The following is a 25,418-nucleotide window of genomic DNA, read 5'->3' on the forward strand; positions in this document are numbered from 1 at the left end:
TGATATTTATAGTATGCCATTTCAGCAATTAACTCCAGTCCTAAAAATTACTGAATCTTGAGCTCTTACTAAACGTTGATCCAGTGAACAACTGAGAACAAGAACTACATTTTAAAAGTACTTTTCAAAGAATGCTTTGAGCAGACCAAAAAAATGTAGACTGCTCGTGCACAAAGCTCCCCCTGATCTTAAGGTTGGTGCCTTTTGACTTCTCGAGTAAACTTCACCAGTGGCTTCCCACAAATTCTCTTGCACTTCCCATAGCCGCATTTATTCATTTTAATTGTCTCATTCAGGCAGTTGTCAAAAATAATGTATTTTGGCTCTGTGATGAACCAGGAATGAGACGCAGAAACAGAGGAGGCGTGTTGGTTGTTATAAACTGTTATTCAAATAATAAGAGGGTTTTTAAATGCCTCGTTGTCCCCTACCTCAACCAAAACGAAGGGTCTGTCTGATGTCAAGATGTCCAAAGCAAAATATCCTGTGTCTGAAATCCTGTTCTGGCCTTCACATTCTAAAAGTAACTGTTCCTGAGGGTAATGTCTTTAGCTTGAAAAGTGCACAGATATTCAAGTTCAACAAAAAGTACATCTCCAACAAAAAGGTTTCTGCTTAGATGGTGTTCACAGTTACTGGAAATGTCTCCCTTCCCCAGGTTTCTTTCCAGCAAAACAGTTCCAGAAATAAAGCCAAGTTCTTAGTCGCTCAAGAAGATAGCGCCCTCTTCCTGATATTTGCAAATTTACTTCAGACTTGATTTCACCTGGTATACTCTCCTGCCAGCACTTTCTTACACAGTTCACTCAATTGGGCCTTACTTAAGATTCTTCGTCTCATGAAACACCTGGGGTACACCCTGTCCAGGTACTTTACTCACACAATTTGGGTGCAAGTCCCAGTCTCGCAAATGCATGGTATTCATTCCTGCCGGGACTTTGTTACAAAAGATTCACAAGTCTCTTTATTTCAAGTGTGGGTCTTAGACTAATATTAAACTGCCAGGCTTTTGCCAGGCTTTTAATGTAAAGTTCGATCCTTTCTTAACTTCTACTGGGCTTGCCGCCGTCTCTCACTGTGCGCAGAACTTGCTGTGAAATGCCCTGGCATCCCGCCTTCCCTAGCTGGGCTTACTGGTTATGTGCGGTATCCTTTGTGAGCTTGCTTGGTTGATGAAATGCTCCAGTAGGTCGGGAGAGCGTCCCGTCCTTTCAATGCTCTTTGCCTTGGTCTGGAGGCAGCGTTCTGCTGTCACTACCCGTGCAACGCAAGGGCTCTGGTTCTCCCGCTTCTCCTTCTTGGCGGGACCAGCAGACCTTCTGCATCATTCAGTACTCTGTCTGCTCCTCTCTCTTCTGTGGGCCTTGCATGCTGATGGGCTCTCGCCGAGCCATTTCTCCTTCCAACGGGAACTGCCTGCTCCTGTCAGCTTTTCTGGCTACATCAGCTGTTGGGTTATTTAAAGATCCCGCCACAGTCCCATCCTTCGAACAACTAGAGCCTGATGTAGGTTTCCGTGCTCTATTGATCTTCATAACTCAATTCCTCCTACTCGTCCCAGTATCTTTAAAGGACTTATATATATGAGTCGGATGGTCAGTCTTTGTCATTATAAGATATGTTGGGATGCCCTCAGCAAGTCTTGTGGGAGGTTGAAGGGGGTTCCCGCATAATAGAAACATAACATTATATGCAGTATGCTTGATTCGATAACGCCTTGAATCATCACGATTCGACACGTCGGCATGCAGTGAGACGCGTGCGCCGTGTCACCTAGCAATGCCCTGTAACAGTTATCGGAGGCTTGCCAGCTGAATGCCGGCTTCTTGGAGCGGCGTGATACATAAGTTGACAGCCTGACACCAGGTAAGGTCATTTAACACGAGGACCAACACAGGCACTTTATAGTGAATTTTAACATATGACACAGTACTTGGTGATCTCTAATAGATACAGTGTCCAGGCATGGAGGATATTTGCTACAAGACAAGGTAGGCACGTTTCTAGAAGTGTACCAGAAACATAATAGACTCGCATTAGTTATAGCAATGGATCATAATAATAGTAGTTTTGGCAATTTCAGATTCACAACGCTCTGCTCTGAGATCTAGATGCCCTCTTTATAATACAAGGCCAATACCCTCAGGCTCTGATGTTTTCTGTGTTTTGTTCTGTTTTCTGTAGCCTGCTAACGTTCATATGGCTTCATATGGCTCAAACATTTTGTTTAATTTTCATTTTCCCTTCCTTCACTATTGACCCTTCATTGTCACAACCGATTTTCAAATGGTATGTATGATCTCCATTGTTTTGATATGACATTAATATCCGCCTCTGGATTTCTTTCTGTCAATGTTAATTTGGATTTCTATTTTTGCCGGTGTACTGACTATTCACTACTTTTGGTTGTTACCAATTTGGTGCTTTCAACACATATTTGATATGAACAGTGCCCTAATGATGGACACTGTTGAAATGCATTGGCATAGAATCGCACTGGCACTAAATTATTGGGCATGCTTCAAGCCTTTCAATTACATTTTTGAATACGGCCGAATCAACTCTTTGTTTATTGTACTTTGAATATTAATGAAAATCAACAAACAAATTGCAACTCCATAGGAGAGCCTGTTGCGAGCACACCTGGAACCAGATACAATTCTGGCTCTTTATATTTTCAGGTTGAAGGGGGGCTATCACAATATGCCATTATGGCATGAGAAATGGAGGGAACATCCCTAAAAGGGGCAGAGGGATACCATGTCTCATCTGATGACGCCAATCTCCCCCAATGAGGGTCGCATCCTCTCAGGTAATTCTCCCTCGCATAGCCACCCCCCAAGGCCAGGATCAGGTTGCGGCTGCTGTCCCCTGGCCACATGGGGAGATGCTATCCCAGGGACAGGAGTAACAACATCATCAGATTCATCACAGTTCCCTCCAATAGCCAATCGTCCTGCAATATAGTGGTTTCAGATTCTATGGTGGTAGATAAGTCCTGCGCACTACCGATGGTATAGTCAGGGTTATACACATCGTTGATGAATTTTAAAGATGCCTCAGTGATTTCAATCTGTGATAGTTCTAGGTTTTCAGAATATATTGAGGTAAACAGGGAAGACAGTCTTTTCTCTGACATACGCCTTTAGAAGGCATAGATTGGGTGAGAGTATTGACAGCTAATGAAGAAACATCTTCTGTGTGGTCTGTCGGTTGCAGTAGACGTTCTGTGCTGCAACAGTGATCCATTGTTACTTTCCATGGCTCGCTGGTGATCATTGGTTCAGAATCTGGCCACTGGACATCAGCATCCCGATTCTAAACCTTAGGCAGTGCATTTGCAACCTCAAACAATAGTTGCTATCAAGTGACATTGGTTGGACAAGCAATATCATTTGTTAGTGGTGTGGTCTGAGTCTTCCTATTCTTCTTCCTAGTCCTCCAGTATATACAAAAAAGCATTATTTCTTTCCCACTTACAAAACATATGAATATCAACCTCACAAACTAATGCCAACAAACACATTTCCAAATAACGACTTAGAAAACGGTTCCATGTTTTTAGAACGACACCCTAAATAACGACACAACTTTTAAAACACACTTCATTTTTTTTTTATTGGGGTCACCCTCTCAGCCCCCCATTTCTACTGCCTTTTTACCCTCCCACAACTACTCCCACCCGCTTTAATCCACTCTCCCACCCCCATATATACTTTTACTAACAAATCTGACTTTTTCTCATTATTTAGGTTCTGTTAAAGTGTCGTTATTTTTTTCTGTTATAAACACTGCATACCTTCGCATTTTGGTATAGTCAATCTTGATTTGCTGAGTTCATCCCCCATATGTAACAGAACATTGACAGTAAGTTGATAACGACCATATATTGCATTTCTGGTTCCACTCTTCCTTCTGTCGTTTGACAGTATACTACAAGAGTGTTTAAATCCATGTACATTCCAATGCATGTATTTGTATATGGGTGCGTCCCTATTTTTGTTTTCGGGGATTGGCTTCAGAGTGGGAAGAGTATATGTGAAAACAATTGAGGCGAGAAGTCAATTACCCCTCCCTCAATCCAACTTCTTTAGCTTAGTGCACCAGCTTTTTATCCAACTACTTTCGAGTTTGTAAAAAAGGTAATTCACACTGTCTCCAAACCATTCATAAATAAAACATATTTTATTCATATTTCATCTAAAAAAACATAAAAAAACAGTTGAAACTACTAGTGTAAACATCTACAATCACAAAGTTGTATTAGACAATTTTCCTCAAAAGAGTGGGGTTAGTAAGTGACCAAAGTCCTTTTGCAAACTGGATTGACCTTCTGGAAGATTGCAAATCGGAACAATAACTAAACAGATCTCAATAACTTCACTTTTTTCCACATATGATTGTTATTATTTAGTCACACTATTTTCATCTACGGAGATCCTCTAATGTGGTCTCCGTTAGCTAAGGCTCAATATTTCTTGACTATGAGATTGTCGCCATATGTTTTGGCTATTATATGATGTATGAGGCACTCTCTCTAGCGCCCTTTTTTGTGGTGTTGTAGCTGTCTTCAGGACATAGAAATTACTTTAAGATTTGCGATTAATTCACTGGAACCCCTTCTGAAATGTTGTCTCACACCCACTGTTTATTCAAAACAGGTTGGATCTGGTCATCTTCTTCCTCGTTCAAAGTGGTACATTCCTTGATGAGGCCCAGGCCTTCTTAATTTGGCCTGTAAACACAAGGTTACATTGTCTTCTTCTTTTTCTTTATTTTACTATTGTTACGCCATATAATTAAGCAGGTTGTGGAATATTCTTCTTCTTTTCCTTCAATTCGATAGATATTCATTTTTTTAAAATTCGCGTGAATGCTCCTATATTAGTGTCCGCTCTTCTCAAATGCTAGTTCTCAGATGCTAGATGTTAAAAGTTTTTGTTGAGTGATAGGAGATAGAAGTGGAGATGTTAGGGTAGCATGTTTGGGGCAGGGTGCACCAACTCAAAGCTGTGTGTGTTATTACTACAAAGATGTTTTGTCCGTTTCAAGGGGAGTTCCTTTCCTATGGATGCCACAGGGGTGTGGTCGCAATGATTTAGAAAGTAGCATTATAGCAAAGTTTGTATTGTAATTGTGGCAATTCATGCAACATGGAAAGGGTGAACATTCTGTCTTTTGAATGTGAAAGTGCGCAGCTCCGTGTAGATAATATCCTTAATGGTCTTAGAGCTTAAATGAAGCCACTTAAAGTTTGTTTGCAAAGCACATTGTACGATGGGCTAAGGGAAAACTGAAATGTTCAGTCAGAACAGGAATTTTAGTTAGAACACTCTTAAGCACAGAGACTCATTGAAGGTAGCCTCCTATTTTGCTGTTATGCCCATATTCAAGGACAGACTAGGGTTATAAAGAAAGCTGTGGGTAAGATTTTGAGTTAGGCAGAAGACACTCGTGGAAGGTAATTTGAATTCAGTGCTGCATCACAGATATAGAGACGGTAGAGATGCGTCTGTGGTGCAGAGCCCGTCATTGCAGTGGAGACCTTGGTCGTGTATTGGTCGATTTTTCTCTGTGTAGATGCCTTTTGTGCTTTCTCCTTACCCATGCCTTGATCCGGTGTACACAGGGGAACAAGCAATCTGTGGTGTTCGTGGGTCCTCTTTATGATCACCGTAGAGGGGTCAAATTGCCCTCAGCAGCGCCGTCACAGGTGGACCCAGCGCCCCCAGGGCAGCAAGAGGTATTTCTCTTCACAGGGGGCCTGTAATTAATGACCAGGTGTGCAATCACAATGCCACTGGCAGAGGGGATAGCAGGGCTCGGGTAGTAGCGTCAAGTGCAGCGTCTTCAATTGCGGCCCAATTCCTACCATAAGTGTGTCACGTGGGTAGCGGCTATGTCCTGGCGGATCTCATATGTGTCCCACGGGTAATGCCAAGCGTTTGGTACCGATGCGCTGTGTAGCTTTGTTGGTGTCGCCGTGGGTAGGTCAAGCTTCTATCTGCCTATCCAGCACCCCACTGGTCGATGGAGCCTCATATGTGATCAGATAGAAATATGAGATGGCGGGGTCAGCTGTGTCTTGTGGGCCTGCCAATCTGCAGCTTCCTGTAAATGCAGATCGTGCGCAGTCCTTACGCCCACCTATAGAGTCTGCTTGGCCGTGTGCGGGCTTGGGGCAGTCGGGCCCTGACTGCTCCCCCGGCTCGCCCCAGGTTATGTCAGCCAAGTGTCCCAATCCCAGAGGTAGTGAGTAGTGCCTCGCGGGCAGATAGCGTGGGCCCCTTTGTGCAGGCGGGGCAGAGGGTAGATCACTCTGCAATAACATTCATATCCTGGGCTTTCCAGAGAACACAGAAGGGCCCAGTATGGAACTCTTTTTGGAACAATGGTTGTCGGATCTCTTTTCACTGAAATACTTTTCCAAATTCTTTTCAGTGGAAAGAGCCCATCGGATGCCGTCCGGAAGGCCTACCCTGGGCGCCTCTCCAAGAACAGTTATTGCGAAGCTGTTAAACTATCGAGATAGAGATGCAATTCTTCAGGCGGCACGCACAAAAGGGACGATCACACACAACGGCTCCAGGATCGCCTCTTTCCGGACTATACCGGAGAGGTACAACGAGCCAGGCAAACCTTCGAACTCCTGAAGAGGAAACTCCACTCCATGACAGTGAAATATGGACTGCTCGTTCCGGCCCAGCTAAAGATTTACCATAACGGCACCACAGTGCAATTTACTGATCCACGAGAGGCCTCGAGGTGGGTGGAAAACCATATTGAAGGAAACTGGGGAGCAGCCGGCCCGTACCCTGGTGGAAGACCCCGAGCCCAGCCGAACCGCGTCCCACCTGCACGACAACCTCTACCACCGGAACAAAACGACACGGAACAAGCAGCAGACTCCTGAGGACAACTATCTAAATGTGACGGACACAGGAATAGAGAGGATGCAGAGACAGACGAGAGCTGGTGTATCGACCAGGGTGCCAAATAGACTTCATTTTCGCCAAAGAGCTACCATAGCGACCACCATGGCCACTACCCAGGACTACAGATCTCCATCAGGCATAGTAAGTTTGCTGGTTAAGGCTGGGAGCATGTTCTCGTTGTCTCCCAGCTAATGTTCGGGAGACCGATATTTCGGATTGGGGCATAGTATGGGGAAGTGGGACAGGGGGGGGAATGTTTACCTTTGTTTATTGTTTGTTTGTTGGACGAATGTGTGAACACCACAATAACATACTTACCCGAACCAAATCATACTTATAAGAGATATTGTCCCCTTATGGCAGCATACTTACAACTATCCATGGCATTGTCAATGTCATGAAGTCAGGGGCACAGGCATGCAGGGGTTGCATGCACAGGAGACCTGGGTGGACACTGTCCTGGCACCTTTTGCGCCAGGCTCATGAACGAAAGTAAACAAGAACATCCATTTAACACCAAAAAGCTTTTATTATGGACATAGCACTTCCGATGCATTAACATTGAACATTCCATCCATTAAGCAGGATGCATTAAACTTGAACATTCCATCCATTAAGAAGCCTGAAGTGTATTCTTGGGTGTGGCTGCTAATGGATTGCCTTTGCACATGCTCACTCTCTAGGAGTGGCAGGGTGTGGCTGGTAAGCCGGCCCAAATAGCCGTGCCCACGATCTCAGCTATATAAACTGCCCCGATCCTCAAGACAGACGCTTCGTGTTATTCTGCTCACCGTCGCCTGAGGTCAGACTTACCTTTGAAGATCCTGCTTCCTGGCAGCATACTTACCAACTGGGGGAAGCTGTTCTTACCTGTACATCTCTTGGGGGACCAAGTAGTCATCTTTACACTTTCCGGAATGCCGAAATCTTCATCTTGGACCGCAGCATGACACGCTCCATTGTCGACAGCAGCGCCTGCAAAGAAAAACAGAAGACAAGGTTAGACATCGAAAAAAAGTCTGTTTAAGGTTGCGCTTCACCATACTAAGGGCTTTCCTTAAACCATCACTTACCTGCTGTCGAACATTGCAGTAGCATCCATCTTCTTTCCGCCTGCGTCTCGCGTCTCACAGCTGCATTGAGGCCGCATTTCCATTTCAGGGAAGAAAACGAAAGAGAGACGTTATTGCGGGCATAAATAGGAGCAACAAATAAAGACGGTAAGCAGAACGAACAGCATCACAAGAGCTCAAGAAAGACTTAACAATCATAAGGAGAAGCATAGTCGCAGCTGGACTGTACTAATCCTTATCCGGGATCAGTGAAGGAACTAGATCCCATTCTACGCACCCCTGCCAGAAGTTGCAGGACGTAGAGCTTATATTCCATAATTCACAGGTGAGCTTTATGGGCCAGCGTATGCTCACAGAAACCGTACTTTGGGGTGAAGGGTTCGAGAGGTACAACAATCACATATTGGCGCACTCGCACACTGTTCACCACGCAGGAGCAGTATCGCCACGTACCACTTCTCACAGCTTTTCTACTGAGGGAGAGGCCTGAAGGGGGTGATTCAAGTTCAGGGAGGCCTGCAACGGGGCCCCAACGCCTCCGCAGAGACCAGGTGAGTGTAACGGGCATACACCCAGAACATGTTGGGGACCAGTGGCGCGGGTAGGTCTACTCAGGCTTCTCACCTGGAATGTCAAAGGTCTAGGGTCTGGGATAAAGAGACGCTTGGTCACCCAGTTCCTAAACAGGCACTCCCTGACATTGCCCTTATTGCCGAATCGCATCTGGCAGGCACGACATGCACTCTCTTTCGCAGGACAAATTACCGCACTGCTCTACACGCGGGTTTCACCATGGGCACCCGCTGTGTTTTGGTTCTAATACAGAAGCGCCTTCCACTTACTTTGACCTCGGTGGAACAGGACACCAGGGGCAGATTTGTGCTGATGCAAGGCGCGTTGTGGAATGAAACCATAGGCATCTTGGGGAATATATACTCCATCTACACTTATAGGAGGGCTTTTGGCAGATATTGGGAATATAGTGGCAGAGCACCACCCGGACCTATTGATCCTCAGGAGTGATTTCAATGATGTCATGAGTACCACACTCATATCAGAGGGCGGGACCCCAACACTCCTACTAGACTCGGCACATTTGCATCTGCCCTGGGCCTATGCGACGTGTGGAGGGAACTTCACCCGCAAGAGAGCGGATACTCGTTCCACTCCGGGGCGCATGCCTCACTGTCCATATTAGATTACTTTTTTCCTTCTGATTCTAGATGCCTATAGGTTTACCATAGCGTCACTGCTGCCCCGCGGCATATCGGACCATTCGCCCTTGGTGCTAGAGATAGATGTCAATATCCCTTCCCCTCCTCTCCCTAAATCATGGCGACTGAACAGCTTTTAACTTTTTTTGCCTGAGTTTGTGGACCATATCCACGAGAAACCTACGGAATACTTTGAAATAAACTCTACCTCGGTCGATAGCCCTGCAGTGATTTGGGAGTCCTATAAAACTGTTCTCGGATGAGAAATGATCTCCTGGACATCCTCAAAGAAAAAGGAACATACACGTAAGGTGGCAGTGGCGGAGAAAGAGGGCGAATAGTGGGAGGCCAAGTATATACAGAACGGTACCCCTGAGGTACACTGATCCTTTCTAAAGGCCAAAGAGTGCCTCCGGAATATTGCACTTGATGATGTGAAACGCGCTCACTGGGTAACACGGGTGCACATTTATGAACACGGAGACAAATCGGGCAAGCTGCTGGCTTGGCTGGAAAAGAGGGAGGAGGGGCACCGATATGTCGGAGAAATCACAAATAGCCAAAACGAGCTGGTACACCAGGACTCTGCCATAGCGGAGACGTTTGCAAAGTATTACGCCACACTCTATCAGGGCCCAGCTGACCCGGTAGATATTTCCATATTGGATAACATCTTGCTCCCCCAGGTGACTGACTCACAATATGCACAGCAGGATATAGACCTCACTGAAACCGAAATAGCAGAGGACATTGCTCAGATGCACTCGGGGGAAGGCACCAGGTCCCAACGGATTCCCGGTTGAGACTTGGAAAAAATTAGGCAGGGAAACAATGGCGTCCCGGTGCACAAGATGTTTATCAATTGCAGGGACCAGGATATCCTCCCTCCACACCTGCGCAGGGCTAGCATAGTAGTCCTCCCCAAGCCAGTAAAACACCCAGAACCCTGTAGTTCATATAGCCCGATTTCATTGATCAACGGGGAGGCCAAAATTCTCACCAAGGTGCTTGCGACACAATTGCAGACAGTCATCCTCTCATTGATCCACCCCGACCAATGTTGCTTCATGCCGAACAAATCGACATGCATGAACTTAAGACACTTCCATTTGCTCCTTTAACGGATTCCGATCCTTAATACTCCCCTTGCCCTATTGGTAATCGATTTTGAGAAGGCGTTTGACACAGTGATATTGGAAAGCCTCTGGGAGACCCTGCGCCGGATGGCATTTGGTGAAACATTCCTGGGGTGGGTGAAGCTGTTATACGAGTCCCCACAAGCAGAAGTCCGGCTCAACGGCTGGTCCTCCAAGCCTTTTCCACTAAGCAGGGGTACTCTACAAGGGTGTCGCCTGTCCCCCTTATTATTCGCATTGGTTATTGAACCCCTGGCCCTATGGCTTTGTCAATCTAATACATTGAAGGGCTTCAGTTGGCCAGAGGGCAGGATAACCTCTCTCTGTCTGCTGACGACCTTCTGATATATCTGGGTGACCCGGCTCTTGTCCAGTGGTTACACAAATACTGGCAAGATTGGTGCATTTAGCGGACTACGAGTCATTTGGGGGAAATAGGTCTTCTTTCCGGTCAAGGGTGGGGAGAGCATGCTACACCACCCGATTGCCCGTATCGGATTGAACTTGAATGCTTTCGCTACTTGGGCATTCAGATCTCCAGAGATCTCATAAAGTATGTTCCTCGTAACCTACACCCAATCATTGACCGATTTGATGGCGATGGCTGGCACTGGATGCTCCCCCTCCTGATGTTGCTCGACAGGACAGCCTTGTCCAAAATGCTAACATTGCCACGATTTCTGTACGCTTTACAAAACGCTCCGCTCTGTATCCCTGATGCAGAGTTCCACCGGATAGACTGCCTTCTCAGGAAACTCATATGGGGTGGGGGACATCCGCATATTGCTCTCAGTACACTCCAGTGGTCAATCAGGGGTGGGGGTATAGGCCTACCACATATTCAAGCATATTACTGGTCGAGCCTAATGTCAGCAATCAACGATGTGCTTCATGGTAACCGGGAACTACCACATATCGCAGCTGAAACACACAGGTGGCTGAATATCTCGCCGTTAGCACTACTCTATCAACCCCTCACTAAAGCGCCCCCACAAACGACAGCAGCACACATTGCCATGGTATAATGGAGAGCACATAAGCAGATCCACTGGGACCACAAAATGACCGAGATGCAGCCCCTGTGGAATAACAGCAACCTAGCTGAGATAAATAATTACTGAAATGGCCGCGATGGGCCGAGGCCCAGATTACTGTGGTCAATGATGTTCTCGCTGAGGGCGATCTCATCTCTTTTTTGATGCTCCAGCAGTAACATGGACTCCCGCAAACAGAACACTACCATTACACACAAATCACCCATGCACTGCGCAGTAACATACCCTCATTTACAGAACCACAATGTACCCCGCTAGAACGCAATCTCTTGATAGAACGTGTGCCTGTCAAGGTCACGCCATTCTGTATAATGCCATAACAGCCTTTGCCACTACGGGACTGGCCGCTCTTAAACAGAAATAGGAAGTAGATGTGGGTACCATCGACCCAGAGGATTGGATCCTAGCTCTCATGCACCCAAGGGAAATGGCAATCGCTTCTAGAATTTGCCTGGTACAGCTTAAGATACTGCAGAGAGTGTACTATCCTAGGGTGGCGCTATACCAATGGGACTGGGCTCCCAGTCCAAATTGTTTGCGATGCCGGGGGGGGAGAGGAAACCTTCATACATATCCTGTGGGAAGGTCCTCAAATTCAATGATACTGGAAACAATGCTGCAATAAATTGGCAGAAACACTGGGGAAGAGGTATCAATGGACCCTAAGCTACTACTGTTGGGTATACCCGACCGACACATCACTAGCAAATGGGAAAAACTATTTATTTTCACAGCAGCTGGACTGATTAAGCGAAACATTGCCCGTCTGTGGGGCTCACCGGAGAAACCGGTATTGGCCCAATGGATTGCAGATATGGGCATATGTGCTACAGTGGAAAACGGCATATACACAGCACGTGGCTGTCCTGCGAAAGCCACGAAAATAGGGGGCAAATTGGAGGAAGGGCATTAACAGGAGTTCTTGAGACATTATAAGGTGGGGAATGACCCAATTGCCTGAAATGATTTGATAGTATTCAGCTATTCTAATGTACTGTTGGCCCTGCACTCTTGGCTGCAGAACTGTCAGCTGTAAGGAAGTGTAGTTATGGTTTATGTATGTTTCCAAAATAATAAAAAGATTTATAAAAAAAAAAAACATCATACTGCCATTTTATTACTTGGCATACTGAAAACGATTGTACTTGGACTATTAAAAGGTTGTCGGACCAGTAAGGGAAGAGGAGACCTGAAAGCCATTTTATTGAAGAGAGAGCATCGCTGGATTTTTATATTGCGCACCGACAGTCCTGGTTTGAATGAATTGATTTGTTGGCAAACTCTTGCGACTTAGTATCCAGTCTAGCACCAGCACCGTAGGTACTCAGACTTGAACTTCTCCCTCAGTTCTATCCTGCTACAAAGTGATGTTCTAACTCATTGGAATCATGCATATTTATATATATGCCACTGTAGTCCACAGGGGGGGTCTTTGGTTATCTCTAAAAATCAATGAATATGTGATGGGACATGATAAATGTAGATCTACAATTCCTGTACACAGGATTGGAGGGTCATGTGACCTGGACATAATAGTGTTCGATCCAGAGGGATATACCTGACCAATTGGGACGTGCACAATATCTCAGCATCGATGGCACTCATGCCACGTGTGTTTGTAGTAATCTCTATGGAGCATGCTAAATGTTGAACCTGACGTAATGTAGGGGTTTTGGTTCTCAGTGGAGCTTTTAAGATTAATGGTACTATCTACGCAGGGGTCCCCAGAATGACCATATGTAGTGTGTGCACGTTCCCGTCTGGGAAGGTCATGAGATTGTGCAATCATAGCGGTCGTTTCATTAAAAAAACTGCAATAGACGCTGAGCGCCGTACTAAGGTGGACCTGCGCCGAGTAGTAGCTGAATGGTTGGCAAGCAGCAAAGAACGAATCTTCAGGAACAACTAAGAGCAAGTTAGGGTACTAGCCATTGTCTTAACGGTTCCATGTCATTTCATTGCGGGATGACGTTTCACTGGGTTTTTCTCCCCAGATATTTTTACAAAAAAACTCATCAAATTAGTATTTATTTTTTATTTTTGGGGGGGGGTTCCAGCCCAAGCCCCCATCCACTTTAATGTCGTATCGATTCCTGAACACCCACACCCTACATGCTATGCATAGGCCGACATCCGGCGGAAGCTGCAGAGTATTACAGTTGTTTTCGAAAGGGACGTCGACAAGGCGTGCCAGTAATACTATGCCTAGTGTGACGTCCACTGTACCCATGGTCCTTCACGCATCGAGGTCCCTCAGATCATTTTGTTCCGCTATCGGAAGCAGTCGCAGAGTGCAGTTTCGGCTAATGCCATTGACTTTATCAAGGTTTTAAAAATAGTTATTCTTCCTGTCCTTTTTTGACTGCTGTGTCTTGGCGCGGTGAAAAATCAACATTAGAAGGACAAGACGAACCACCGGACGAAGAAACTTTGACGGATTCTTTCGGGTTTGGGAGGCCCAACTGGCCTAGGCCCTTACAGTAGGGAGAGTGGGGGTGGTTATAACACAATGTATTTTTCCTCCCCTTCCCTTTGTTGCCCTGCTGCCTTCCCCAATCATGGATAGAACACTGTTCAAATTTTGGCCATCCTGTAACAAAAAAATTCTGTGGATGGATAAAGCACCGGGTGTGTAACCTGTGTTTTAATCAGGACCACGACGAAGGGCACTGTCTGGCTTGCAAGCTCTTTCGACCCAAGACCCTTTAAGATCGTAGGGCAAAACGCTGGGCCCACACGCCATGCAGGCCGAGGCTGCCATCGACATGTAGGGAGCCTTCAGCGACAGCAGCAACGTCGTCCTTTTGGATGGCGAGGGTAACTGGAAACCTCCTTGTTCCCCAGTGCTAGCCCCCGACCCTGGAAGATAGGCCGGCGGCTCTGTTGTGGGGACTACACCTGCCGGCAAGAGAACCCTATCTCCCCACACTAAACACATACCCAGCGGCGATGTGTCAAGCATATGCCGAGATTTGGCGTCTAGGGGCAGATCTGCGGATTAGATGTCCTCTGGGCACTCCAAGAGCCAGTCGCCTCATGACCGGCCCCAAAAAACTAAAGACGCCGCCCACAAATCCTTGTCTACCGATCGGGGAACGTCGAAAGACGCGGCGAAGGCCCTTCCCAATACCAAAACTTGACCTGTGTCGTCAAAAACTACTCCAAGTTCAAAAAAATCATCTTCTAAGTGCTTGGATCACAGGGATAAACAAAAAGACAAGGATAAGTCCCACAAAGACAAGGATAAGTCCCTTAAGGGCAAATCTAAGGACAAACCTCAGAGTGAAAGGGCCTACCCCTGACACAGATACCTTACAAGAAGATACTCTACAGGAAGATAGTGAGGGCACTTTAAGTGAAGCCCTACACAAGAAGGGCCTGCCTACATCTATTATTCCCAGTTCAGCCAAATGGTCAGCTCAGGACATAGATAGAGTAATGTCCAGAATGAGACTCTTTGCTAACTTCTTTGAAGAACACCCTCAAGCCTTTGAGAGCTTACAAAATACTCCTCCCACTGATCAGGCTACCACTTCTCAGCCCTGTCAATCATCCCAAACATTAGAGAAAATATCTCTCGTCTCTTCTGATCCTTATGATATGTCTACTGCCATAAAATCACGCATCCCTGCAGATCTTTCACATGCCTGTAGACACAGATGAATATCAGGAATATACTCAGTACTATGATGAAGAGGATGAGGGGGATAATGATGATGACAATGAGGCAGAGGCTTAAACTATAGACTCCCCAGTTCCACAAGATTCACTGTTACTGATTCCCCGGTGGATAATCAACCCATGTTGAATGACATTTTGGTTAAAGCAGCTGAGCACTTCGACCTTGACGCTCAAGAGACTCAGCAAGACAAAGATTTTGTCGAATATCCGACAAGAAAACTGCCACCCAGTTTATACCCATTTTGAAGTCTGTCCAAAGGAGGATACAACCTTCTCTTGAAATGCCCAATCAAACATGGGCTATCAACCCAAGAATAGAAAAGCTATTCCGTCCGGCCCCATGTGACCCCTTGTATATAAGAGGACAGCATAAACCAGACTCACTGGTAGTCACAACTACCCGAAAGAGAGCTGGTACACCCTTAGCCTCCTCTGAAGCTCCACCAGATAAAGAGAGCACAAAATTATATGCTATGGGTAGGAAAGTGGCTACTTCCACAGCTTACCAAGCAAGAATCGCCAACAATTCCACTATGTTGGCAAGCTACGACTGTACTAAATAGGACAATGGTACGGTGCTGGCTGACTCTGCTCCTGAACCTCTGAAATCCAAACTTGCCCATGTCACAGCTGAAGGCAGGATCACTGCCAACAGTCTGCTTAAAAACAACCTGGATGCTGCGGATAATGCCGGATGCGTTATCGCAGAAGTTGCTATCCTTGAGCGCCATGCCTGGATTCGGCAATCCGGGTTTAAAATGGAGACTCAAGCAACCTTGCTCAACATGCCAACTGAACCTAACATGTTATTTGGCAAAGCAGTGGAGGATGCTTTAAAGTCTGCGAAGGACGAGTATGAAGCACTCTCAAGTCCCTTGGTCAACTCACTAATTACTATATATAATTTAAAGTCTAAGGGCTAAACCATCTTGTCTGCGCCCCCTCATCTGTAACACCATATAGACAAAATTCTTTGATTATCAAGTCATTCCTCTGGCTAAATCCCTGCAACTAACTAAATATCCCTGTGTATTGTGCCTCGTTCTCCCTCAGTGGGGTCAGTCCAGCCGCAGAATGCGCTGATGTCATGCCTACAAAGGGGATGTCAAGGTCTTTACCCTGTCCTCTCTCACTACTTTCCTATCTCTAAAAATGAGTGCACACTTCTTGGGGGTCAATTCTTAACTTTATTTTCAGTGCCTCCAGTCTGTGTGTCTTATTAATAGCAATAACTCGATCCACCTGATCGAATAGTGGTTAAAAAAGATTGTGGCAGTGATAATCTCATTTCACTATCTATAATAAAAGATGGTATCTCAAGCCCACTCTTTTTCTTAAAGTGTTTATCTGGGTTTGGGTCATCACTCCCAAGCCTCTCAAATGTGTCGACCGGTTTCAGCGGCTCTACTAGGTTTCCGCTTTCTTCAGGACATATAATGGCATTTCTACATTATATATGAATCGTAAAATAACAATTTCTTCTTTTATTTACACGTAATGGAGTCTTGGAGGATCTCCCTGGGTTTTCAACAGGCGTAATGGGTTCTTTTTCCCAGACCCTATAGGGTTAAAACAGAGAAAGGGGCATCATCAATCTCCTATTTGCATCATTTCTCATTTTTGAGCTTGTCAGGGAATGGGGGTTGTACAGTCTCTCGATCTTCTCTCACCTGTCTTCGTGTGAAACTGGAAACGCCACTTTTCTGTAGTTTTTCACAGGTTCCTGGTGATTTGCGAAGCAATATTTTATATTACTAATTCTGCTACCATTACACCATCTTATTGTGGCAACCGGGATTCATAGACTGCCTTTGTATCTACTGCCTTGCCATCTGTCTGGTCTTGTCTCGTCTTTTTCATCAATTCAGTGCATGTTCCAGGTCCATATTATGTCTTCATTAGTATCTACGGGTTAATGATCTTTGTTTTAGCCATTTTGCTACACAGCAATATATTATGCATCTCGAGGTTCAGACATCTCACGGTTCAAAATTGTTTGTTACCTTTAAGAGTCCGGGTGCTCCAATGTTGCCTGTCTAGGGGTACTCCTGTCTGCGATTAATGCCCCTATCTCTTAATGATGCTTTCTCTTCCTTTCTTTGCTTCGGGGGTCAACTAAACAGACCACAGACCAATATTATTTTCTGTTTCAAGGCACACTTTACACATCTCTTGCATTGGCTCTATACTCTGATGTGTTCATCTCATTAAGGTACGCCCCAGCTATCTATATTAATTTGGTCCAGACAGGGATTATCAAAGTATGCTAGTTCTATGGAGCAGACTTGCCTACTTTCTTGTATTTAGTGCCTGGCGTCCCGCACGGAACAACAAGATCCGTGCGGGACGCCAGGCACTAAATACAAGAAAGTAGGCAAGTCTGCTCCATAAAACTAGCATACTTTGATAATCCCTGTCATCCGATGAAGTTGCGGACGCCATCTCGATTCTGGACGTATTGACGTGGATAATGGTCATGTATTCACGTCGGGATAACTATTTTTAATTTCAAATTCGTAAAGTAGTGCCATCGCTAGAGTTGATGATATTTTTGGTGTTTCTCACATGATTCAGTGCTCTTGCTATATACTGAAATGCACTTGGATACCTACTTATTAAGACATGATTGTTCAAATACCCATAGGGAATCTTGGGAGTTGTAGTCTCTAGTACTTAGCATGTTTTCAGTCCTGACAATTACACTGAATGCGCTTTCAAAACCACATTGAACTTATTCTGGGTTATGTTCTTAGTTTGATCTTTACTGTTTATACTAATGTCTGTAATTAGGGAGGGCTTGGTTGTGACATCAAGCGACTATATACGAAATGCACTCCAGCTTTTACGCTTAAGATTCCAAATGTCCTCAGCACAGTGGTAATTTCATATTATCTTTCTTTAATTCTTGTTCTAGCACAGTCATACTGCTGCCAGTTTTCACCATTAAGACAGCTATTAGTGTGTCAATATATAGTTTTCATGTTGTTAATCATTGATCATCATCTTTTGCCATTACACTTACTGTACTGCTAGTGATTGCCAGCAGATTTCTTCATTCAACCCATTCTTATGAGTTTGAAGTCTAAAAATCCACATTTGTTCTCTCCTCAGTAATAATGCTGATATGTTACTGCCTCTCCTTGGTACCATTATCTTTTCTAGCAAATGTGATCTCATTTTCTGAATGTCCCTTCATAATGAAATGTTCCACTAGCGGCGCTGTAATCAGTTTTGTCCTACTACTTGATCTGTGTTCACATATGCGCATCTTTACCGCCCTTGTCATCCCGATATTTCTTAATGCATGGGCAATTAATGAGATATACCACATTCTTGGTGTTACAATTGGTGTAGGTTGCCTGCTCCCACAGGCTCTGCCAACCTATATCTATTGAAGTTGTGTGTTTGGTGAATTGGCATACAGAGCAGCTGCCACATGGTGTATTGGCATACAGAGCAGCTGCCACATGGTGTATGTCTTGTGGCTTTTGGCCTGTTCCAGAGTGTAGGCAGTTCTTCAACTTCCCTGTTCGTCTCCTTAGAAGTATGCACCAGGCTGTACTTTATATTCTTCTCTTAATCGCAAAGAGTGGCATTTTCCCCTACATTCAGTATGTGCCTAGCCTTTTTTATTTCCTTTTTGAGGCGATTTACCACTGGGGAATGGCTAAAGGCGGCTGTTATTACGTCTGTGCCTCATCCCTCTTGCCGTGTTGTATAAGCGTAACCTCCCTTGGTATATTGCTAGCTCTTTTCCGGGCTTGTCTGATCTTATTCGGATAATTCCTATCTCTCAAATTAGCTGTTAGTCTCTCTGCTTGTATATCAAATTCATTTCTAGTCATACAGTTTCTTCTAAACCGAAGAAATTGTCCAAAGGGGAGATTCTCCTTTAGAGTCCTCTGATGAAAACTATTATACTCCAGGAGTGAGTTTCTGTCTTTGTTTTTCTGAAACACTGTTTTTTCTAAACCTTGTCCTATTCTGGTGATTTTGAAATCTAGGAAAGTGCCTTCCGTTTTACTTACATCGTGAGTGAACCTCAAAAAGGGATTCAACTCATTCAACCAGGTCATGAAGTTAGTCAATGTTGTTTCGTAGCCCTCGAAGAGCATCAAGATGTCGTCGATATTTCAACGCCAATTTAAGATGTTTTTTGAGTAGGTATTAGTCTCCTGATAGATGTGCTTCTCCTCAAAATCAGCAACATACAAATTTGCCAGTGTTGGAGCAAATGTAGCTCCCATTGCCGTACCTGCTGTTTGTTCATAGTAGCTATCTTCTACTAGAAAGTAGTTCTTAGTTAATACAATTTCGGCAAGTTGCACGATGAGAGGGATTGGCATTTCTATAGGTCCTGTTCTCTCTCGAAGTACCTTCTCAATGACTTTCAATGTCTCTAATTGTGGGATCTTAGAGTATAGGGACTCAATGTCCATAGTTACTATGAAGATGTCCTCGTTTACTAAAGTCATGTTTTCCAAGTACACCAGGACCGCCGTGGTGTCCTTTGTGTATGACCTCATTTATGGGACTTCATTCTTTAAAAGTCTGTGAATTGTGACAATGGTTCCATTATTGACCCTATCCCAGAGACAATTGGGCGTCCAGGGGGTGGAATAATACCTTTTTATGTATTTTGGGAAGTGAATAAAACACCAGACATCTTGGGTATTTGGGACACAGAAAATCTGCCTCTTTCTGGCTTATATACCCTTCAGCTTCAGCCTCTTCAATAATAGGGTTAATCAAACTCCTCAATTTCTCGGTTGGGGTCACTCCCCAATTTCCGGTAAGTCCTTCTGTCTTCAATCAGAGTGTTAACCATTTTTGGATACTTTTTTGTTCATGAGGACGGTCGCTTCCCCTTTGTCAGCGGGCTTTATTACTGTATCATCATTGCTCTAATTCTTTTAATGCTGACATTTACCCTTGGCTCATATATATACACCTAAAGGACAAAGGGGAGGAAACAATTTTAGCTGTTTTCGCGGGCAAAATCAAAGAGGCTCCAGTTACAGCCAAAACCAGAATACATCTTGGAATTACAGCCAAGGAAAAGCGTCTCAAGGTTATCCTAGAGGCCAGCGCAGAGGTCGCGGCCGGGGGAGACCCTCCACTGGCAGAGGTGGAGGAACACCGCCCAAACAATGACGCACCGCTACAGGTCCCCTCCCATCCCGCCCAGTCGGGGGATGAATTTCAAACTTCACCGACGCATGGGAGGGCATAACCACGGACAAGTGGGTGTTATCGACAGGAGTGGGAGGTTATTGTGTGGAGCTCCTACAATCCCCATGAAACCTTCCCCCGTGCCAAAGGAAAATGTCAAGAGAGGAACAACTCATCTTGATTGGGGAAGTCAACGCGCTACTCCTCAGACGCCATCGAGATTGTGCCATCCAACGAGGTAAACAATGGTATCTATTCAACATACTCCCTTGTACCAAAGAAAGATCTAACAATGCGCCCAGTATTAGACTTGCGCCCTGCGAACAAATATTTAAAGTCACAAAAGTTCTGCATGACTACGCTACAAGAAGTAATCCCTCTGCTAAAGCGGTGGATTACATGGCAACATTGGATATGAAAGATGCTTATTTTCATATTTGAATAGCGAACTAGCACTAACAATTCAAGGTGCTACCCTTCGGAATAGCCTCGGCTCCAAGGGTATTCACCAAAGTACTGGGGGTGGTGGCAGCGCACCTGCGCAGTGAGGCAATCCCAGTGTGCCCCTACCTGGACAACTGGCTGATCACAGGAGAAACTCCCCATCTTTGCATACTAAACACTCAAAGAACCATAAATCTTCTCCATCAATTGGGCTTCTCGATAAACGAGAAAAAGTCAAGTCTTGTACCAAGTACATCGAAACAGTTCCTAGGAGCTGTATTAAACAGGCCTAGCCTTTCCATCATTGGAAAGAGTGCAAAACATGCTTCGGCAAATACACCAGTATCAAGCCGGTCTCCAGATAAGCGTACGCAAAGCAATGCGATTACTAGGCATGATGGCATTGTGCATTCATCTAGTCCCACACGCTCGTCTCCGCCTGCGACCAATGAAGGAGTGGCTCGCGAAACAATGGCCTCAAGCAATTGGTCAGTGGGACGATCTAGTTGTTGTTTCACCAACACTGGTACAAAATCTACGCTGGTGGTTGAAAGAAAACCTGTTAAAGGGAAAACCCTTCCACGATCCGGAGGTGCAAGTGGTTGTCACGACAGACGTGTCACTTTCCAGGTGGGGGCGCATTACTTTCACCACACAGCACACGATCTGTGGACACTGGCCACTGCACAGAACCATATCAACCTGTTGGAACTCTTAGCAATACTCAAAACACTTCAGGCATTCGAGGTGCAACTGACGAACCAGTTGGTTCTAATTCTAACAGACAGCACAACTGACACGTTCTTTATCAACAAATAGGGGGCACACACTCTCCAAATCTATCCAAGTTGGCACAAAGAATATGGAGGTGGGCACTCAAACGGGGAATATCCCTATCGTCTCAACACGTTCCAGGGTTACTCAACACTCTAGCGGACTCTCTGAGCAGAGATCCTGTATCAGAGGAACACGAGTGGTAACTACACTCAAGCGTTGTAGACCACATCTTCTCTCAATGGGGTTATCCCACAATAGACTTGTTCGCTACAAGAGAAAACAAGCAAGGCCCAGACTTCGCATCCAGGTTCCCCCAGCCACACTCTAAGGGGAACGACCTATGGATGAACTGGTAAGGCAAATTTGGTTACGCTTAGCCCCCCACCTCCCTGACACCCTTAATGAGCAGGGTGGTGAACAAGATACATAGAGAACAGATGATGCTCGTCCTAGTTGCTCCTACGTGGGCAAGACAACCATGGTATCCACATCTACGCAAACTGGCGATGTGCAATTCCCATCAAGCTCCAGTACCTAACCAACCTGTTAACCCAACACGGAGGAACGACGATACACCCTCAGCCACACTCCATGAACTTGCCAGCATGGCTCCTGAAGTCATAGTTCAAACACCTCAATCTACCACATCGTTGTTTGGATATCCTCAAAGAGGCGAGGAAACCTTAACACTAGACCCTGTAATTTCGACAAGTGGAAGAGATTCGTAATTTGGTGCCAGTCCAAACAAATAAACCCCATAGAATGTAGTCCTTCTCACATTCTCAACTATATGCTCCACTTGTTAGACTCGGGGTTAGTGTTCAACTCTATAAAGGTCCACCTGGTGGCTTTATCAGCTTAGACCACCTTTCATAGCAAAGTATCATGGTGGAAGATTCCAGTCATTAAAGCATTCATGGAAGGAGTCCGACTCCACCCTCCCATTTCAAACCCACCACCAGGTTGGGGATCTCAATGTAGTGTTAGCAAAGCTCATGGGGCCCCCATTCGAACCTATGCATAAGTCGAGCTTTAAACACCTGACATACAAAACTGCCTTCTTAGTGGCTATTACTTCCATAAGAAGAGTAAGTGAATTGCAAGCATTGTCAGTGCAGGATCCTTTCTTTATCATTCATAAAGATAAATTTGTTTTACATACTCACCCTAGGTTCTCCCCTAAATTAATTTCTAATTTCCAGGTGACCCAATCCATTGAGCTTCAGGCTTTCTTTCAGAAACCGATTAGCTCAGCTGAGGTAAATCTCCACACTCTCTAGATGTGAGGAGGGACTGTCCTTTACTACTTAAACAAGACCAGAACGCTTAGGAAAACCGATCAACTGTTTGTCTCTATAGAACCAGGCAGAGAAGGGGACAGCATTTCAAAAAATGCCATCTCCAAATGGATAGTAAAATGTTTTCAGTGGTGCTATTCGTTGTCAAACAAGACCCTGCCTTTTACACCAAGCGCTCACTCCACAAGGAGCACTGGAGCTACACTAGCCTTTATCGCAAATGTCCCCTTAGACAGCATTTGCAAGTCAGTTACATGGAGCTCAGTACATACTTTCACTCAGCATTACTGCATTCACGCACATTCCAAAGCAGATAAACAGGTGGGACAAGCGGTTCCAAAACTGCTTTTTGCTTTTGCTCCTTCTGACCCCCCACCACCTTCTCATAACACTGCTCGCTAATCTATGCATAGCATGTGATCTAAGCAGATTCCACAAGCCTCAGAAGGGATACATTACTCACCGTAATCACATTTCTGATGCTTGTATCTGCTTAGATTCACATGCGCCCACCCTTCCTCCCCTGAGAGAAGGTGTATAGATGTTATATGAGCTTTCTGTCTTTCATCTGTACTCGCATTACACTTCATGCAACCTCATAACAAAACAATCTGAGGGACCTAGACGCATGAAGGACCATGGGTAGAGTGGACGTCACACTAGGGATAGTATCACTGACACGCCCTGTCGACATCCCTTTTTGAATTTAGAAAACAACAACTGTAATACTCTGCAGCTTACACTAGATGTTGGCCTGTGCATAGCATGTGAATCTAAGCAGATACAAGCATCAGAATTACGATTACGGTGAGTAATGTATCCCATGTATATTTTAAAAAATGTGATTTGTTTTTTCATTAAAATATCCATGGAGAAAAACCCAGCGAAATGTCATCCTGCGATGAAAGGACATCGTACCAGTCTTAATGTGGGTTTGTGGTATTCAACAGGACTTTGTATTTGTTCAATTATGTTTTATAGGCAGACTATGCACATGTGACAGGTTGCCTGCATTAATAAGGAGCAAGAAAAGAATTTAAATGATTTTCTAATTTGAAGATTATACGTAAGCTTTAATAAAACTTCTTGAATTAATGAACACAAGTTTTTGTGTACCTTTGTTAGTGCCTCAATGCAGTTTCATGTAGGTGAAAGTTTTTGCGTCAAACAATCGTGCAGAAGATAGGGAATATAGGGGAGGGCATTGCCAGTAGCAAATTAAAGCATTGGATATCTGTGGTCCTTTTAACAGGAAGTATACACTGTTGTAAGTGTCTAGCAAGTATGGCACTTTCCACAGTGTTATGTTTGAAAAGAAGTCGGATATACAACACAATTTTAAAATACTTTTGATCCTGAGGAAGGTCATTACCAATATATTAATGTCGCTGAATCCGTGAATCGTCTTACAGTGAGGGATATTCAAAATAATAGTGAAACAATTACTTAACAGGCCACTCTCCATTTATGGTCGTTTGGTATTGTTTTTAACATGGGGTTTGGATACCCTTATTGGAACCACAAATGAGGGCAAATAAAGATGAAGGGCCTCAATGTGGTTTTTCCCGGTTTTAATTTTTTTATTTGGAATAACATGTGTGAAGTGTTGTGTGTTTGTCTGAGTTGTGAATACTTATAATTATATTACAAAAGGAATAAAAACAAAACATGATTTATAACAGAATTTTGTTGTGCAACGCAAAGTAATTGTTTTTCTTCTTTTTCTATCCACCATCTTGGACAGGTGGCCCATCACCGTTTTCTAAGGGATTTTGTTGTGAGGGTAAATTAGCTTTCTCTGTCTCTTTTTTTGGGAAGGCAGCACTGTATTTCAAAAACGCCTGTGTAATAAAATAGCAATTCACAGACTAAAAAGATGATAGATTAAACAACATCTATATCTTTGAAACTAAATAGAACACCAATATTCACTTGAGTGAATCTAAAGATAACAGTAGACAGTCCATACCAAGAGCTCAGATGCAGAAAGCAGAAAATAGGCACAAAATGGTGAAAAGGGAATTATCCTGATGAGATTAAAAAGTATAGATATGGGAATAAATACAAAACATACACCCAAAATGTATTTATTTTATTTTATTAATTTATTTATTGGGTATTTATCATGCGCCTGTACAGCAAATGCTGTTTCAATGTGCAACAGGACAAGAGGAGGGCAGAGGGGACAGAGATGGACAAAACACATTCTACTAAGCCTTGTGTGATTAGGATCATGCAAGTGCAGTAACAAGAAGTGCAATGGGGAGCGGAAAGGGTGGTTAAGGAGAGTGCCAATCAGAGCGGAAAGCACTAATGCTAAGGAGAGAAAGGTAGTGCAGGTCAGAATGGCTAGCACACATAGCTGAGGGGGAGAGCCACTGGACTAGGCCAGTGCTAAAGGAGGTGGGGGGGGGGCAGGTGGACAAGTGCCAGAGGAATGCCGAGTGCAGGGGAAAGAAGGTCTACATGCTAATTCCGAGGATAGGGCAGGATGGGCACACTGGGGAGCAGGCCCAGCCAGGCGATTCTAAGTGATCTGACCGCGGCTGATTTTGCCGCGGCCAGATTGTTCGCATGAGAAAGGTGCGAACTACCAAAAGTTAGCACCTTTCTCATGCGAGCACACTTACATA

The 25,418-nt window shown here is 44.7% G+C and overlaps 1 protein-coding gene across 1 annotated transcript in view; it reads left to right on the forward strand.

Annotated features, from left to right (window-relative positions):
* DNAJC11 (DnaJ heat shock protein family (Hsp40) member C11) overlaps positions 1-25,418 on the forward strand; it is a 1,722,882-nt gene that overhangs the window by 74,319 nt on the left and 1,623,145 nt on the right. The window lies entirely within an intron of this gene.

The sequence above is a fragment of the Ambystoma mexicanum genome, chromosome 8 (assembly GCF_040938575.1).
Source record: "Ambystoma mexicanum isolate Mex_15411 chromosome 8, UKY_AmexF1_1, whole genome shotgun sequence".
Classification (NCBI taxonomy): Eukaryota; Metazoa; Chordata; class Amphibia; order Caudata; family Ambystomatidae; genus Ambystoma; species Ambystoma mexicanum.